The sequence below is a fragment of the Lissotriton vulgaris genome, chromosome 11 (genome assembly GCF_964263255.1).
Source record: "Lissotriton vulgaris chromosome 11, aLisVul1.2, whole genome shotgun sequence".
NCBI lineage: Eukaryota > Metazoa > Chordata > Amphibia > Caudata > Salamandridae > Lissotriton > Lissotriton vulgaris.
Window position 1 is genome coordinate 660036882 of NC_141699.1, and position 16041 is coordinate 660052922.

Consider the following 16041-nt stretch of genomic DNA (forward strand, 5'->3'; position numbering starts at 1 on the left):
AGCATGGTGCTTTAAAAAAGCTTTGCCTTGCGATAGTCTTTCTACTGCCCCTATTTCTTTAATCGGTACTAACCGAATACCTGCTTTTAGGATCTCACTTTCTGCTCTCTCAATAGCGTTTTTTACCAAGTCAGAGTAAACTTGAACCTTGGTAAACTCTTTTCCATCGGGCGTTGCTTGAAAGCCCACCTGGCGAAGATCTTTTGTGCTGATCCCTTTCAAGTTGGGGCAGTGGGCGAATGAATTAAGAAGAAGTGATCTATTTAAATAGGAACTCTTCTTCATTTTTTTCCCGCCCCTTCCCATTTTTACTTGTTCAAAATACAGCCATTGGTTTCCTCTTAGCTCCATACCTTTTGATTTTGGCCCCCTATGAAGTTGTTGTGTGTTAGTTTTAACTTCAATAGCATTCTCGTTGTTTTGCTTCCCCTTATTATTTTGTTCTCTCTTTCCCATGCCTTTTGTTATTTGCTTCCTTGCCAGGTTCTCTGTACTTCCTTTTCTTACTCTACTCGCTCTCTCGCTCATATTTTTTGGGGGCTTTGATTTTAACACATGTTCCATTAGGGTTATTGATTCCTCCAACTCTCTTACTTTTCCCACTACTCTGCTTTTACCCTTTCTCTGCCCTCTTTTTCTAATGGGTCTCCCCTGTCTTGATAGAGTATGACTCTTATACTCGCCCCTTCTTTTTACAAGCATAGGCCATTTTGAGATGTAAACTTCATGGTTTAGACTGTGGGTTCTAATCTACAACTCAATCATGCTATTAGAAGGATGATTACAAATAATTTAGGTAAACCCTAGTAGTGTAGGAATGTGTGCTAAAATATGATTGGAGCATATTTGACCTTTACCTATATATGTATATTTATTGCTTGGCTGTTCATAATATTTCCAACCATTCTAATACCATTCTTTATAGACAAATAGTGTATGATAAATATTCATTTAGTAAATCACTACTTCATGTGCATACTGATTTTGGGGTGTGGGGTGGGGCTCAAAATATGCTACCTATGAATAAGAGTTTCTCTGACTGGTATGTCTGCTTAGAAAAACTTCCTTTTACTTGAGCTTAACTCACTGAGGGCAGGGTGAGAGACACCTTTCAGTTTGGCTTTTATCCAAATAAGCAGTATCTCTTTTTTGGGGTTTCGTGGATGTACTGTGCAACCCCCAATAATATGGGAGTAACACTACAATGTAAGCCATTTTTACCGCACGTCCAGTAAGGTAAACTTTACTTGTATACAACACATGATATGGATAGACAAAGAAAGGCTAGAGCGTTATATCCAGCACAATTGTCATGTATGAAAATATTATTGGACATATCACTTTCTTAGCCTTGTCACCTGTGGGGAATTGCTGAACCCCAGATCTAAGTAAACTTCTTCGAGCATCCTCTGCTATTATATCCAACTTTCTCACTTGTGATACATCAGTTCAAACTAGAGCAGCAAGATGGAAAACTAGTCACAAGCAGGTCACCACACAACCTGGCAATATTGTGCCTTGCCGATTTCAAACACTACCCATTTTTGCATCTCAATTTGTATGCCTGAGTCTTCTAACCAAGTAGAAATTATTCTTTCCTCCAGTTCTCTCTTGTAAAATATGACTGAACTCAGTTTCTCATTTAGGATCACATTTACATATCAGGATGCCACTAGGTATTTCAAGTTAATTAAATTAGACTTTTTTCTCCAAAAATCTGGTGTTTCTAATACATTTCAGAGCTGAGTAACAAACGCATTTGTTAGTAAAAGAGGAAGCCGAACTACAGGAGTACTCTATTGCATACTCTTACATGCCTTTGTGTATCGGCCCTTAAATATCAAACTCCCTACTAGTAAAAGTACAAAGTGGTCAAGGAACTTTCTGTTTGTACTAGTTTTATATGGAATCTGTTCACAAAGGTATTTTGGAGCAAGTAAAGTAGTACTCTTGTAGTTCACTTTCACATACATAGTACATGACTTGGCAGATTAGCTTATTAGTAAGTACCTACATTCCTTTGTGAATTGTCCTTGGACATTATCTAGGAAAGCAATGCTTAAGACATTATGAAGAAGAGCCTAGTTAAACTGTTCATTAATATATTACATTATAATTCTATCTGAGCTTTAAAAGTTAAGTCAGTCTTAGCACGCTTACAACCTGGCTCAATTCATGTATTATAGAGAGCTGAGTTAGCCAGGACATAATCATAAAATTAGTGAATCATACTATTACCAATAGCTCAGTCTGTTGGGGTATTGTCAAGGATTTTCTAAGTCTCCTAAAATATTAGTCTTTGAACCTTCAAGAACTCTATGTCATGTGTTTAGGAATTACTTACACTTGAAATTAATGACCTTCAAATCATATACCATTTTTAAGTGTTTTGTGTGGCATGAAAAATGTTATGATCAAAAAATGTATTTCATTTTGTGAAATTTGTCATAATAATTGATAAATCCTATCCCTCAAAGATTGAAGTATAATGTACATTGTGGGGAGGGATCTCACAAGTCACTCGAAGTTTCATCTCTAGTGAGTCATAGCCCTTCCTCACACTCTACAATGGTAATAAGTTGCATATTACACTCTGCACAACTCTGTATATATGTATCGGAACCTTTTCCCTAAAAAATGTATCACCCTTCGCTCCTTGGCAGACCCTTTTGCGCTGATCCATCAAGTGATGACCAGGTGAAAAGGGGTCCTATAGTGTGATTTTCCATGTCATTTCCCATAGGAAAGTTTGCTCTCAGATACAAAAGAAAACTGCTGACTGGAATGAAACTACATTTTCCAATATGTTGGCGCTTTACTCAGAAAGCATGCTTTTTATGAATTAGTGTAAATCCATTCAGACGTTTCAGGAAATTAGTGTTTAAAGAGGGGCAAGGGTTGGGCATGAAGAAATTAACAAATTAGGTATATCTGGAGCATTGGTGTGTAGATATGCTCTGACTGGCCAATTGAAAGGGGACTACACAATCCTGATTGTCTGGTCACAACATGCTGTGGCAACCATTAAAAGACTGGGGGACATGGTCCCGACTGCATTGTAGTGAAACCATGTTTTTGAGGTTCACACAAAGGAGCACATATAAAAGCTGCCCAGCGATTTTAGTCAGCTAGTGCAATTATACTGAATTTAGGAAATCTAGTGAGTACTAAGATGATTGTACCCTTTGAAAAATGCTCACCCACTTCTGGGATTTGATGAACTATGTTCGGGAGAAAATTGTTTTTCCTCATGATTTTCTCATAGAGGTTATGGAAGGTGCAACAGAACCTCAAATGAGAGCACGCTTTCTGTAAGTTCACACTATATCCCTCAGTTGTGTGAGAACAAAGTCTTATATTTTGAATAGAACAGGTACTTTGAATAGCAGCAGCAGCCTGCCATTTGATACTGTGACTGGACTGGAGGCTTGTATTATTCATTCACCTGCTTGCTTTAACTGTACAGAAGCCATGTTACAGTAGTAAAACACCAAGATCAAAACACAGCAAGGATCTTCAATAACCATGGGTTTGTGACAAAACATTTGCAAGTGACACTAACATTAAGCACCAGTAATATAACAGCGAACAGTATTGGAGCATCGTAATTTTCATTCCATCTAAGATACTTTATGAGTGCATTATAATCATGCATAGTTGGCACTCAAATACATTCTGTGTGATTAATGTTACTAATGGAAGATGAGGAATTGCATATTTAAAGGTGCTCCAACTGAAAACTCATGATAAAATAAACAGTGTGTTTAAAGATTTGATTAATTAAGTTTTCTGTACTACTTACATATTAGTATATTGGGAGAAAAAGTTGCCACCTTAAAGAATATAAAAACTGCCTATTTGGACTACTTCCCTAGAGAGTCTCAAGAGGTGGAAGAGGTGAAGAGTAGATGTCTTCAGATGACGTTCTGTTTGATTAGGACGCCCAAGATGATGATGATGAGTCTAATGCCTCCGAGGAGGACGTAAGCGTTCCTGGCACTCACTGCCCAGGATTTGTATCCATGCCCTTCTAATTCAGTCTCTACTTCTGACGTACTAATGAGCACTCATGGTTCTAAGGAAGTCTGCTGTCCTTTTCCAAGGCTGAAAGTTTCACCGCCTGAGAAGCCAATGGGAAACCGGTATCTCTCCCAACGAACTAGGGTATTTCTTAGCATAACTGTTGGTGCATTTTAGCTACAGGGAGTGGAAACATGTTTAATTGCTCTTCAGATTGAGGGCCAGATTCACAAAGATGCATGGTAATGCAGTGCAGCACCCAAAGATGCTGTGCTGCATTGCATGACAAAGAGAGACCAGGAGAGCCCCATACCTTCAGATGTGTCACTCTCCTCCCCTCACACTAGCGTGGTGCAGAACTTTGCTACCAAATGCTACCCACACACTTTTGGCCCATAGTGCAAAGGTGTGAATGGAATATGGTTCCAGGGGAGGCTGATGTGAAATTTGTAGTTAACTTACTTGCTAGACTGCTGGCTGAAAGTATTTCTTACCGAACTGTTAATTCATTTTGATCTTCAATTTTTGCAGGCGACGTATCAGTGGTTTCCACCCCTTTGTGGAACACTCTGGAATCCAAACTCGTCTGTGGGAACCCAGATATAATGCCCTATTGAATATTTCTATTGTCTTAAGATTTTTGCAAAACCTGCCACATAATGACTACTTGTCTCATGAACAGTTGTCAGCACAATTGACCTTACATCTCTTTCTTGCATTTCTCTGGAGACTTTTGGATGCAAGACCCTTGGAGCCAGCAAGTTATTTACACCGGAAGGTGTTATATTTTCTTTATCCAAAAGAAGAAAGACTTCTTCAAGACAGTTGTCATGTGCATCTTTTCCACAGAACCCAAACTGGGTGTTGTGGAATCCCTTTGTGTTTATGGATGTTGCACAAGGGAAAGCATATCATCCCATTCAGGTCTACTCCTCATTTCTATTGTTTGTCATTATACTACAGCCTCGTCACCCTCATTTTCAAAGTGTGTAAATTGGATTTTATAAGAAGAAGGCATTCAGACCACTCTCGTCGAGGCTCATTTAGTGAGGGGATCCATGGTCGCTAAATTCTCCTCTCTGGGTACCATTTCGTATTGACAAGTAAGAAATCCATTTTCTATTGGAAAGGAAGACATTTAAACTTGCATATTATGAGGACTTCAGTTCTGTCATAGAATCAAACATTTTATATCATACATGAGCAGGGGGGGGGCAGAGCCTCGAGGGGTCACGAATGTTAATTTATGGGCCCCCAAGCCATTTGAATACCCCTGGGACCCCATTCCCTGAAGGTGATTCCATTTATATGGGGAGGTGGTGTGCAGCTCCCCTCTGCAGACACTTGAAGCTGAGGGAAACCTCATCCCTGGGGCTGATTCATTTGTATGTGGAGGGAGGGCATTCAACCCCCTCACCTAGCCTATTGAAGACCCTAGTGATCCCATTCCCTAGGCCGGTGTCTTTTTATTGGAAGGGGGAAGCAACCCCTTCCCCAAGCCATTAGAAGGCGCCAATTTTCTCGAACTGTGGAGGGGTTGAGGGCCAGCGATAGCCCCTGGGACCCTATCTCCGGGGACTCAAAAGAGGCAGTGTCCTGGGGCTCCATGCCCTCGGAAACTGTTTTGTTTCTTCTCTGTAGAGTGCAGGCTGGGAATATAAATCTAATTCCCTGCCCAAAATCTTCCAGGCAGGGAACATAGATATGCTCCCATCTGACAGGAACAAAAATAAAATCTGCCCAATAGGTTTGTCCCAGATCTTTGCCATATGTCATTCTTGAAAGGCGTTATCCACCTCTTCATTCCATGGGGGTGCTGGAACCCATGAATCCATTCTAGTTTCAGATGAAACGTTAATCGCCAGGTCCTGCTTTACACAATCAGAGCAAATAATGTAATAAACTAGCCTTCTGTTCCAAAATATGGTTCAGGAGGTTGAACTCCAATCTGATCTGGCATTCAGGGGCTGAAGTTGGGGGAAAAATAATTTCATGAACAGTTTATATTGGAAAAGGTTGAGCCAGGATCCAAGTTCTGAAGGAAAGGCTTTGTATCCACAGGAGAGGCAGGTAAAAACGTTTACGCCACCTTTTTGTCACTTTTGTGATGGACAGGCGGTGTAAGAAATGCGCCATGCTGCGCCCTATTTACAAAGTGGAGCGTCAAAACAGATGCGTAACTTTGCAAGGCCCTGCGCTGCATTATACCTGCGCCAAGTATAATGCATGCAGGATCAGCGTTCCCCCGCGAAAAGCCTCATAGAAGTGGTGCAGTGAAATCTATCGAATTTCACTGCGCCGCTTCTAGGACGCCACTGCATCAAAACCTTACGCCTGCCTCACAGCAGGCCTAAGACTGACGCAGGCCCTTTCACATTGCTGGAATTGTATCTGTTTTCAGCCACACTCCAGCAATGTGTCACTTTTTCGCCTATAAATACTAACGTATCTGTAACTTCTGTAACTTCTTGCGACATGGAGCATCGTACATTAAATACGGTGCATCCATCATGTCGGAAGGAGGCCCTAGTGATAACTGTCATATCACTGTTTTGTCGCAGCAATGCATCAGTTTTCATAAATGAGGCCCTTTGCTCTTATCACCTTCGGAAGTGGCTCTAATGATGGGACTGACAGGGTTTTACTCAATTTTTCAAAAGAGAGTAAGGAAAAAGGGATTTAGAAGTCAAGATGTTTGAAAAGGGCTTTTATAGATCCTCTTTATTGAAGATGAACTCCTAGCTATACGTAAGAGTTAACCTCTCCCAAAAAAGCCTCCATTCCAACGTTATTTCAGATGATGATGCAGATGTTAAGACCTTAATTTTTGTGGCATTTACTGCCTGCCTATTTTCCTCACAATAAATATGTAAATGGTAAAATGTATATAGAAGGCCTGTCTTTGTCCGATCCAAGAGGACAGTATCGTCGGCATATAGGAGAGCAGGGATGGGTTGCTTGTTGAGTTTTGGTAGACAAGCGCAGTTTGTGGTCAAAACTGTTTCCAGATCAGAAAGGTGTACATTAAAACCCAATGGTGTCAATACAAAACCATGTTTCAGCAATCTCTGGACCAGAACTTTATCTGTAAGGGAGGCTTTATTTATGGTTTTGATTTTGATCCCATTAGCTGCGTAAAGTGATTTATTTGTATGCAATAGATGTGATGGTGTCTTCGTATTTTCAAGTTTCTGACAATAGCAATCTTTGGATGCAGTCAAAGGATTTTCTAAAATCGATAAAGCACACAGAGATTTTTTTTATAATTTAAGACTCCAATGGATCAGGACAGGGAACACTACTATGTTGTCAATTGTGTAATTACCTGGGAAAAACTGTTTCAGGGGATAAGCTTTAATTTTCCTGCCCAGCTGGAAAGTTCTTGTAGTAAGATTGATGCATAATAAATAGAATCCACACCCAATAATGTAATTAGCCTATAGTTATCTGGATCGGCCTTTGAGTCCCCTTGTATGTACTCGGTGTAGTCATGAGCCTTTCCAATAGGCAAAAGCTGAGCCTTCCATGTAGCAGTGTATAACCAAGTTATGTAGTGTCTCAGCCCCATAGTTTGGGTAATGTTTTAAGATTGCTGTTGCTAGAAAGATGGGAAGCGGGGCGGTGTCACGCCAACTTGCACTGATGACCTCAAGGTTCTTTGTATTGTCCCATAAGTGTGGGGCTTTTGTTTTACCTGATTTTATTTTTTAGCTCTGAGACTTTATTGAGCCCTAGGTGTAAAGTGGTATCAAATTTGGGGGGATGTACTTCCTTTTTCCAATATTTCAGTGTATAAAATTCTTCCATAATGAGGCCAAAGTAGATGCATTGATGTTATTGCTTGAAGTGAGCAGCGCATGTCCCTCGAGATTGTTAACAAGGAGTAGCCATTGTTTTTCTTTAAATTAATACAAAATAGGTAAACTGTGGGTTAAACTGAACTTTTGACACAGCATTTCCATGTGCAAATAAACAAAAGTGGAGCACCTATTGGTACTCCTCAGCTGGTTTTGAATCTTACCCCCTTACAGGTGCAAACATCTATATTTGTAATCCCACCATTTTTTTTCATAGGGTGCATGCCTTACCACAGTGACAACCCTACAATTCCACCTCAAAACTGGTGATGCAGAAATTACCTCCTCATCCATCATGTATTACACCAAATGAAAGGCTAGGTTAAACAACTACAACATCTTTTAATATGAAGACTCTGTAGGCTGTAACTGTGAATGTGATCTTTACTTCAGCCTAGTATGCATTGCATTCTCCTTCCCAGGTGTCCTCTGTGTTCTTTATTCGCTCTGCATTTATCCTCCATGTATTTCAGGTCTGAGCGCAATGCGACTTTTTAACTGGGAAAACTCTGTGGTGCAAATGTGTTGAGGACGATATGTGTCAACTTCTAAGACTTTTGAACTGGGAAACCTCTGTGGTTACAATGTGTTGAGGACGATATGTGTCAACTTCTAAGACTTTTGAACTGGGAAAACTCTGTGGTTACAATGTGTTGAAGACGATATGTGTCAACTTCTAAGACTTTTGGACTGGGAAAACTCTGTGGTTACAATGTGTTGAGGACGATATGTGTCAACTTCTAAGACTTTTGGACTGGGAAAACTCTGTGGTGGCAATGTTGAGAACGACAAGCATCTGATAAAAGGTGGGTATGGGTCATCTACAGTAAAGTAGCGGTTTGCTTCAGGGACATTGTAGCATTCATTTGGTGAGTGGTCTTCAAAATCTTGTTTTCCTCGTGTCATCACAGTGGGAACTCAGAGCACTTGATTTTCAAATTCCTGCTTCACTTAGTCCAGAGACTTTAATTTGAGATGGGTTTTTGGTGTGTGTGGTTTAGGTTGAAGAGGTAAGCCAGGCACGCAGGGAGCTTTTTTATGTACATTGTTGCCGATGAGCAGATGCTTAGGGTATGGCAGGTATGGTGATGGTTTACAAGCCACAATAAGGTTTGTTACCTTGCTGGGTGGGCCAATCCGCTCTGGGCGGGCTTAGTAGTGAACGGTGGGGAGTTTGTTCTGAATTGAGGTATGCAACAATGGATTTTGTTTAAGCTTTAGGGAGGGGATTTGAATAAAATTTCAGCGAGAATTGTTGGAGAGTTGTTTGAAAAATTCAAGGGTGGTCCTTGTAAGGTTTAGGGCCGTAGGTCCTCATGCAGTGGTGTCTGTGACACGGGCACCTTTCGTTACATACTTGCACCTGGCCCCTTTATTGGCAGGGTCACCTGACCTGTGACACCTGTGATAGATGGGTGTGGGGGAAGTGGTGAAGACAGCCCTCAAGTAGTGGCTGGTGGAAACACATTATTTAGATACACTAGCACATGAACAGCCGGTCACTACAGTCCTGGGGGATGTACTATTTAAGATTACATCTGTTTAGTGAGGTCTAAAAGACAAGTGCCAGCGAGGGTTTGTTGTATCCTATTGTGTTGCGCACCTACCTCATTTAAGCACACTTTTCCACATACCCTGTAGTGCGTATCATGGGGTGTGCTGTCTCACTAGATGTATCACAAACCTTCTCCACATAATGAAATACAATGGACATAGAGAAATATTCATTCTTGAGCAAAACACAGATATTGCTTCAAATAGTTGCGCTTTAAACCTTAATCTCTTTCAGAATATTGTAAATTTGTTCCATGGCTGGATTGACATATAATTGATATTTTTTTTAGCTTTCTCTTATAGCACCTCATCTCGCTCAGAACCCGTAACCTGAGGGTGGTTTCCTAATTTAATACTCTAATGTTATTTTACATTGAAAAAAAGAATTCAATCTAATGTTTTCACTTACAAAGATGTTCACATACGCTCACTGTTCCCGTCAGCTGTGTCCTTCCTCTTGCTCCCCTGCGCCTCTCCTCTGTCTTTGACCTGAGCCAAAGAAAAAGACGCCATTTCGATTTCTATTGTCGCACAAGTCGCGAAGCCTTTCCCAAATGTGAGGCGTTTGGGTGTCTAGGGGTTGGTAGGGCCAGCTAAGTATATATAAAGGCATTGATATCGCCGAGGGCACTCTCAGTGAATGGAAAATGGAATTCATCCTGAATACAGCCCTGCATATGTCTTTGAAGTGTGTCTGGTCTCTTGTACTTGAATGAGCTTTCTGATCTGAACCTTGTCAGGCTGTGATTCATAAAGAACTGCTGTGCATTAGAAGGGTTTCTAAAAAGCTTTAACTGCACTGCAGATTCTAACCACGCAGAGAAATGTTGCTTTCTCTACAAAAGAATATCACTGTCTATCATTGTTCCTTCTGCTGCTAGAATTGTCATGTTGTTCCTGAAGAAAAGCAAAAAAAATATTTTCCAAACATTTAAGCAACATAGAACTAAGCAGTCCTTAATTCACAAGGACACTTCTGAGCAAATTCTCATGTTAGTGTATACTAATATTATGGTATTTTTAAAATATGTTTAATATGGAATGGCACATGTACCCGTCAGGCAGCATAATGAAGAAACAATTCCCAGTAGCATTGGAATTGCTAAGTGAATGATTGGCATAACACATGCAGTAGCTACGGTTTTGCATATCTAACCTGTAACTGGGGACTTTGGAGGAGATTTTCAATTTTATACCCATAACTGTGAAGTAAAGGGTTTTTTTTCCAGCAAATTTCAAAAGTTTATTAAATATACATAAAGGTGTAATGACCAAGGCTAACCATACCATTAAATTAACTGTGTATTTTAGATGGTTAGGTAAGTGTGGTTTGCTGGTGGTTGTGTAGATATGTCTGGAAGGCAGAGGCAGCCATTACAGATCAGTGGTAGGGAGACGGGGCGGGAGGAGTGGTGGGCACCGGGGAAGCGGAGGAACAGCCACTGCTTGTGGTTGAGTGGTAGGTGTGGCAAATGATAATTCCCATTTAGCACGTGGCAGCATACCCATGTTCAACATGGCCTTGGTGTGCAACAAAGGTTGAATACAGGGCCTGAACCCAGACCAGGTCCTGTGAAATCCACCATGCAGCTGACCACTGGTGCATGCAACCATCTGTATGTGTGACAGTGGCTTGCTGCAGGCAATCAACGTCCCATGAGGCCAACAATCAGCTGTAAAATGCAATGTGCAAGTTAAACCCAATTCTGGTTTCTCAACCTTCATGCAATCCGTCGAACGCTGCCAAAGAGATTAGTACATTAAAGCATTTTTGACCAGCACTTTAACTTTACCTCCATTCCTTATCAGATGTGCATGAAACCTGCGATCTCTGCACTGGGTGCAACCAGACATCCCAATAGAAAACGTAACATATAAATTACTGACAACATTTTGCCATTTTGTCTAATTTCATGCTGATTCATTAAACAGTACCAAAGTTTTTAATACAAGAAAAATGTTTTTGCTTCCCTGTTAACTTTTCCTGGCTTGACTGATATACATGAAACTTGCAAAACTCAAAGAAGAGTAAATATGCTAAATGTTTGCCAAGTTTCATGTGGCCTCCTATATTGTATTATACACTTGGGGTCTTATTTACAAACCTTTCGCGTAGGGCAGTGACACAAGCCTTCCTACCGTGCTGCCCTATGTCAAAAGAAAAGTGCAGGAATGCACCTCATCTGTGAGATATGGCACTACCTGACTTATTGCAGGATAAGAAGTCTATGAATATCAAGCTCGAGTGCTAAACAGCAGATGTCCCGAGGACCTATGCTACTAGGTGACGACGGTGTGCCGTATGTCACCGGTACGACTGGGCACTGCACGCTGAGTTTGCAGGGAATGCAACTGACTTGCAGAAGGGTGAAGCAATGTATTATTAGACCTGCATTGACACTTAAGACATGAAGAGCGCAGTTGACACGCCACGATACTTTGAAAAAGATGTATGTTTTTACTATATGAAACCTCAATAAAATCTGTTTTAAAAAATAAATAAAAAAATCTATGAGATATGGCACATTCCTGTCCCCTGTTACAGCTCTGGCGCTCAAAGGGCTATCAGGCACCAACGGAAGCACCCTTGCACCATGGTGCAAAGGTGTCTGCGATGTAGGGATGATTGTATTTGTGCAGGAAGAGAACCCTTCCTGCTCAAAAACAATAGAGGTGATTTCCTCTTTTTATGTGTGCTGCTGAATAAAATAATATTATTTCTCCTTGTTTCGGCTTTTGACACATTCCCAGGTTTACAGCTTGTTGTAAGTCTGCGAATGTGTCAAAGGCATGGGTGTTATGGGGCCACCTACTGTAATGCCCATGGCACGTCTCCCCATTGTGGTGTGAGGCAACGCAACAACTTGGGCTGTGTTGCCTCACTTCATACCCACATGGCTATGAAAAGCAATGCAGGGTGGCTTTATGTGGCCTTGTAGCTATCCAAAGCCCTGTGTGCCACCCAAACATCACAAAAGTGGTGCTCCGGTGGCACACAAAGCTTGTAAATAAACGCCTGGGTTTTGATGTTTACTCTTTAAACAGAGAAGTAGGGATGTTAAGCCTCTTTTCTACCAAAAATCGTTAACTATGTGATAGAAAGCTGAAAGTAGGTATAGATTTTTGGCTTGGTAATAGTAATAGAAATCATATAGGAGGAAGACCCCAAGTGGCTCTTGCCTATGACATCATATAGTCTAATCAAAATCCAAGATGGCCGACAAATATAAAAAACATTTTGAAATATTCTGATTTGTGTCTAATTTGATACAAAATGCATGTGCACACGCCAGTGCATGTCATGTGCATTCCCACGTTGGATCTAAAATGTGATGTCATCAATTTAAAGCCAAAAGGACCACCAAAATCTTGTAGAAAACTTTTAAATTTAAAACTGTTATGCATTTGATGTAACTATTCATACCTATTGACAATTAATATGTATTATATATTTCTATGTGCCTTTCTTTTTTTTAGCTTCAACACATCTTATGTAATGCCCAAATGAGTAGCATGTGAAAACAATAACTTATTGCAACACCTGAAACCAGTTGTCCAGCTGTACAAATTGTTCCATCTGTGTTCTTTGTCAGGAAAGTACTTCATAAAGACTTATTAGCCCAGCACATGTTACACATGGACATTATGGGTCTGGATATATTGTCTTAGACCACAACCTGAAATTTAAAGAACTGGAATGCATACCAATGAATATCGAACTAAAACAGCTGAAAGATGGTTATGGTATTGAGAAGACATTAAGGACAAACAATGCAGTCTGGCATATATTGTGTTTTGACAAGTGCCACAATCTAAAGCTGCAACAGGCTCAGGAAAGAAAACATAGTGGTGCTGATCTATATGGTAGCCAAGGTAAAACACATTCAGTAATTCCAGTTCCAAATTAAATACCTGGAAGAAACGCAAGTTTTTTTTGCAACAAATCAGATACATCTGTAATGCATGAAGCAAAAAGAGATGACGTGAATGCTAATGTTCGTCAGTGTGCCAAGTTATTTCAAGGTATAGCACGTATTCTAAAATTAGCTATGGGTGATATGCACACACGATGCTAAATACCATCATAAATGTTAAGTTGGACTTATAACAGAGCACTCACATGAATAAAAATGAATGCCCTAGTGCTACCTCAGTAGAAGGAATAGCTCTAGCCAACCTTGGATCTTATCTGAAAGATTTGCGAGGGGGAGATGTTAAACAATTTTCAAACTCTGAGACTTAGTAGCCTGATTTCCCTGCAGGTAAGGTTAACTTGACAAGACTAAAAGAGAGAATTCTCATGAATACAAGAGGTTTGAAGGCATACCTTAAAGGAAGAGATGTCCTATTTAGCTGCATTAGTATTTACTTGTGATGCTGAAAATATTGCTAATAAGGCAAACGTTGGTAGAAGGGACATGATACAGAAAACTGAAAACTTCAGTGGAATTTTCGGAGATTATTCTAGAGACCGATTAGTTCCAGAATCACTTCTTGCCCTTGTTAAAATTATTCTTGGTGGGTCTAACATAAAAGATCAGTATTCCTGTGAAACAGCAACTACAAATATAGCGATGTCTATTTCCGAATTACTGACGTTTAAAGGTGTACAGACATCAGGAACAGGTCCATCTTCAGTTTCTACACATAACAGTAATAAAGAAACTTCTCTGTCCATTTACATTGCTCTTTTCATCCACAGGCAAACAAGAACTTGAGAACTTATAGACATAGTTCCATAAACTAGGTATTTGTATTTCATATGATAGGGTTTTGCAAAAATCTGCTGACTCAGAAAATAGCATTTGCACATTGTATGAGAATGAACAAGTTGTGTGCCCACCAAAACTGAAGTTGCAAGTACTAACAAGTAGAAAAATTGATAACTTAGATCACAACCCAAGTTCCATGACCCCTGAAGACTCCTGCCATGGACCAGCAATAACTCTGACACAACACCCAGAATGAGAATTAGAAGGAATTAATCATGGCATTGTGGTGATTAATCCTAATATGGCAACGTCGAAACGATTTCGCATTTTCCAGTACTGTATACAAATATCGAACCAGCTTCAATGAACAATACAAATGATCACATTCCAATACTATCTGTAGTAGTTGATCTTCAAAGTGATCTAATTGCTGCTGCTAACACCTATGAATATAAATGGCTTGAAAGAGTGATATGCAATGTTGAGAGTGGAAATAGTTCTTTTGATGAGTCTGTTCACTGTCTCTGTCATTGGAAGCGTGCTTTGGTGAGGCCTCTACGGAAGAACAACTCCATTCCATGGACTGACCTCACTAACCTGAGACCCATCTCTCTCCTCCCTTTTTTAGGGAAGCTTGCCGAGAAGTTTGTTAACCGGCACTTATCCAATTACATCGAGAGTGCAGGGGGACTAGACCCCTCCCAATCGGGTTTCAGACCTAGGCACAGCACCGAGACCGCCTTGCTGTCCGTCGCTGACAATCTTCATATGCTTCAGGATAAGGGGTACTCCGTTATCCTGGTGTTATTAGATTTGTCAGCGGCGTTTGACACTGTGTCACATGAGATCATGACCACCAGACTAGTTGACATCGGTCTGGGAGGCAAGGCGTTGGCATGGTTAAGGAGCTTTTTCACCAAACGCACTCAGAGAGTCATACTTGGTTCCTACCAGTCAGAGGAGGTGGAGATCTCAAAGGGGGTGCCACAGGGCTCCTGCTTGAGCCCAACGTTATTTAACATCTATGTGGCACCCCTAGCTAACATCATGAGATCCCACGGGTTTATCTCTGTATCGTATGCAGACGATACACAACTCCTCTTTCCGTTTAAAATCATGACTCCTGAAGTGCGTCACTCCTTTGCCCAAGGGATGAAAGAAGTGGCACATTGGATGGCAGCAAACTTCCTTCAGTGTAACGTCTCCAAGACGGAGGTGATGCTCTTTGGGGAAGCCAAACGTCTGTGGACTCCTGACTGGTGGCCTTGTGATCTTGGCCCAGTCCCTGAGCCAAAAATGGTAGTGAAAGACCTAGGAGTCAAACTGGATCAGGAGCTCACCTTAAAACATCACGCTACTCAAGTAGTAAGCTCCTGTTTCCATGTTATTGGGCTTCTCCGAAGGGTGTTCCCCTTGTTACCTGACAACACCAGGAAAACTTTAGTTCAGTCGCTCGTGTTGAGTAGACTGGACTACTGTAATGGTTTGCTGCTAGCCGCCAATGAGGGGGTCATCGCCAGACTTCAAGTTGTGCAGAACACGGCTGCACGCCTTGTTCTCAATGGCCCGGACTCCTTCAAAGCCACTTCTCAAAAAACTCCATTGGCTCACGGTAAAACAAAGTGATGTTTAAAACTTGTTGCATCATCCACAAGTGCCTTTCCGGTAGAGGTCCGGATGATTTAACTAAAAAATTCATCCCATATATCCCAGCAAGACCCCTGAGATCTGGAGACCATGAATTATTATGTGTCCCCAGATTCTGGAAGACACGACAAGGTGGAAGAGCTTTGTCAGTGGCAGGCCTGAAACTTTGGAATGAACTTCCATTCGAAATCAGAGCATGTAGGGAACATTTTCCCTTCAGGAAAAAATTAAAAACTTTCCTGTTTAACTAT